The 3,712-nt window shown below is 36.8% G+C and overlaps 1 non-coding gene across 1 annotated transcript; it reads right to left on the bottom strand.

Annotated features, from left to right (window-relative positions):
• Positions 1-2,500: 2,500 nt before the first annotated feature.
• On the bottom strand, positions 2,501-2,604 carry LOC130978337 (small nucleolar RNA R71). The gene has a single exon (XR_009085986.1). It is a non-coding gene; the product is annotated as a small nucleolar RNA R71 (small nucleolar RNA).
• Between the last annotated feature and the right edge of the window lie 1,108 nt (positions 2,605-3,712).

Raw genomic sequence — 3,712 nt, 5'->3', positions numbered from 1 at the left:
TCTTATTCTTATTCCAAGATATTCATTCGTACCCAAGAACATGATGAATGTGATGAGCTAATAACTCTCATCATCATTCTCACTTATGAGCGCGCGTGATTGACAACACTTACGTTCTACATGCAACACAAGCTTGAATGTGTATCTCTTAGATTCCCCAACAGAATCTTCGTGGTATAAGCTAGATAGATGGCGGCATTCATCTGGATCCGGAAAGTCCAACCTTGTCTGTGGTGTTCCGAGTAGGGTCCTGGGAATCCGGAAAGTCTCACCTTGTCTGTGGTATTCCGAGTAGGATTCCGTTCATGAATGACTGTGACGTGCTTCAAACTTTAACCTGCTGGGCGTTAGTGACAAACACAAAAGAGGGATTCTATTCCAGTAGGAGCGGGAACCAACCGGTGATTGGCCGTACTGTGACAGAGTGCGTGCATTAGCTTTCACTGCGAGGATGGGATGTAGCTATCAACCATGGGTGATGCCTCCAGACTGGTTAGCTGTGCGAGTGACAGCCGTACAGGTTATTTCCCCGAGAGGAATGAAAGTAGCCACAGCTGATAGTGAACCCCTATACAAAGCTTGCCATGGAAAGGAGTAAGAAGGATTGGGTAGAAGGAATATGAGAGCAGGCGTCCTAGAGCTCTACAGCATCTCCATTCCGCTTATCTGAAATTCCTACCAATGAATCTACATAAGTATTTCTATCCCTTTTATTATTCCTTTTTATTTATTATTTATTCCAATAACCATCAATCAATTTTATCCTCCTGACTGAGATTTACAAGATGACCATAGCTTGCTTCATACCAACAATCTCTGTGGATTCGACCTTTACTCACGTAAGGTTATTACTTGGACGACCCAGTACACTTGCTGGTTAGTTGAACGGAGTTGTGAATTCCAATAAAGAAAACCTCACACAGGTGCTGCTCCTTAGAAGCCTTCATCTCAAAATAATTAGAACATGGCAGTGCCATAAATAAGCTTTCATTCAAAATCCAAGAAACATATAATGTGATCACAATTTCGTCCACCATCTTGCATGTTTTTGTTTTCTTGAAAATTTTCAAAAGTAAGTTCTTGATGTTCATCATGATCTTCAAAGTTTTCTTGGTGTTCATCTTGACATTCAAAGTGTTCTTGCATGAATCATTGGTTTTGATCCAAAATTTTCATGTTTTGAGTCATTTTTGTGTTTTTCTCTCTCATCATTAAAAATTCAAAAAAATAAAAAAATATCTTTTCCTTATTTTACTCATAATTTTCGAAATCTTTGGGTTGACTTAGTCAAAAATTTTTAAAACAAGTTGTTTCTTGTTAGTCAAGTCAAGATTTCAATTTCAAAAAAAATTATCTTTTCAAAATCTTTTTCATTTTTTTCATGTTTTTTGAACATTTTAAAAATTATTTTTCAAAATATTTTTCTTAATTTCAATTCAATTTTTCAAAAAAAAAAACTTTACTAACAATTAATGTGATTGATTCAAAAATTTCAAGTTTGTTACTTTCTTGTTAAGAAAGGTTCAACCTTTAAATTCTAGAATCATATCTTTTAGTTTCTTGTTAGTCAAGTCATCAACTTTAATTTTAAAAATCAAATCTTTTTAATTTCCTTTTCAAATCTTTTTCAAAATAAATTTCAATCATATCTTTTCAATCATATCTTTTAAAACAAATCTTTTTCAAATCATATTTTTTTCAAAATCAATTTCAAAATCTTTTCTAACTTCTTATCTTTCCAAAATTGATTTTCAAATCTTTTTTTCAATTAACCAATTAACTTTTTGTTTGATTTTTAAAATTTCTTATCTTTCCAAAATTCTTCTCTCCCTCTCTGTGTTCGAATTCTTCATCTCTTTTTTCTACATCATTCTTCTATTATTTTATTCTTCTACTCACATAATAGAATCTCTATACTGTGACATAGAGGATTCATCTTCTTTTCTGTCCTCTTATTTTTCATATGAGCAAAAACAAGGAAAAAGGCATTCTTGTTAAAGCTGATCTTGAACCTGAAAGGACCTTGAAGAGGAAGCTAAGAGCAGCTAAAGCACAGTACTCTAAAGAGGACCTAACTGAAATTTTTTAACAGGAAAAGGATATGGCAGCCGAACCCAACAACAACAATGCAAGGAAGGTGCTTGGTGGCTTTACTGCACCAAATTCCAACTTCCATGGAAGAAGCATCTCAATTCCTGTCATTGGAGCAAACAATTTTGAGCTTAAGTCTCAATTTGTTTCTCTGATGCAACAGAATTGCAAGTTTCATGGACTTCTATCAGAAGATCCTTTTCAGTTCTTAACTGAATTCTTGCAGATCTGTGATACTGTTAAGACCAATAGAGTTGATCCCGAGGTCTACAAGCTTATGCTTTTCCCTTTTGCTGTAAGAGATAGAGCTAGAGTATGGTTGGACTCTCAACCTAGAGATAGCCTGAACTCTTGGGATAAGCTGGTTACGGCTTTCTTAGCCAAGTTCTTTCCTCTTCAAAAGTTGAGCAAGCTTAGAGTTGATGTTCAAACCTTCAGGCAGAAAGAAGGTGAATCCCTCTATGAAGCTTGGGAAAGATACAAGCAACTGACCAAAAAGTGTCCTTCTGACATGCTCTCAAAATGGACCATCCTGGATATATTCTATGATGGTTTGTTTCAATTGTCTAAGATGTCATTGGACCACTCTGCAAGTGGATCTATTCACCTGAAGAAAATGCCTACAGAAGCTCAGGAACTCATTGAGATGGTTGCAAATAACCAGTTCATGTACACCTCTGAAAGGAATTATGTGAGTAATGGGACGCCTCAGAGGAAGGGAGTTCTTGAAATCGATGTTCTAAATGCCATATTGGCTCAGAACAAAATGTTGACTCAGCAAGTCAATATGATTTCTCAAAGTCTGAATGGATTGCAAAATGTATCCAACAGTACTAAAGAAGCATCTTTTGAAGAAGAAGCTTATGATCCTGAGAACCCTGCAATGGCAGGGGTGAATTACATGGGTGAAGCCTATGGAAACACCTATAATCCCTCATGGAGAAATCATCCAAATTTCTCATGGAAGGATCAACAAAAGCCTCAACAAGGCTTTAATAGTGGTGGAAGAAACAGGTTTAGCAATAGCAAGCCTTTTCCATCATCCTCTCAGCAACAGACAGAGAATAAGGAGCAGAATCCATCTAGCTTAGCAAACATAGTCTCTGATCTATCTAAGTCCACTCTCAGTTTCATGAATGAAACAAGGTCCTCCATTAGAAATTTGGAGGCACAAGTGGGCCAGCTGAGTAAAAGAGTCACTGAAACTCCTCATAGTACTCTTCCAAGCAATACAGAAGAGAATCCAAAAAGAGAGTGCAATGCCATAACCTTACTTGGTGTGGCAGAACCTAGAGAGGAGGAGGAGGATGTGAATCCCAGTGAGGAAGACCTCATGGGACGTCCTCTGAACAAAAAGTAGTTCCAAATTGAGGAACCTAATGAATCTGAGGCTCATCTAGAGACTATAGAGATTCCATTAAACCTACTACTGCCATTCATGAGCTCTGATGACTATTCATCTTCTGAAGAGGATGAAGATATTACTGAAGAGCAAGTTGATAAGTACCTTGGAGCAATTATGAAGCTGAATGCCAAGTTATTTGGTAATGAGACTTGGGTGGATGAACCCCCCTTGCTCACTAATGAACTGAATAACTTGATTAGGCAGATATTACCTCAA

Source organism: Arachis stenosperma, chromosome 4, assembly GCF_014773155.1.
Source record: "Arachis stenosperma cultivar V10309 chromosome 4, arast.V10309.gnm1.PFL2, whole genome shotgun sequence".
NCBI classification, from domain to species: Eukaryota; Viridiplantae; Streptophyta; class Magnoliopsida; order Fabales; family Fabaceae; genus Arachis; species Arachis stenosperma.
This window is presented reverse-complemented; position numbering and strand designations above follow the sequence as displayed.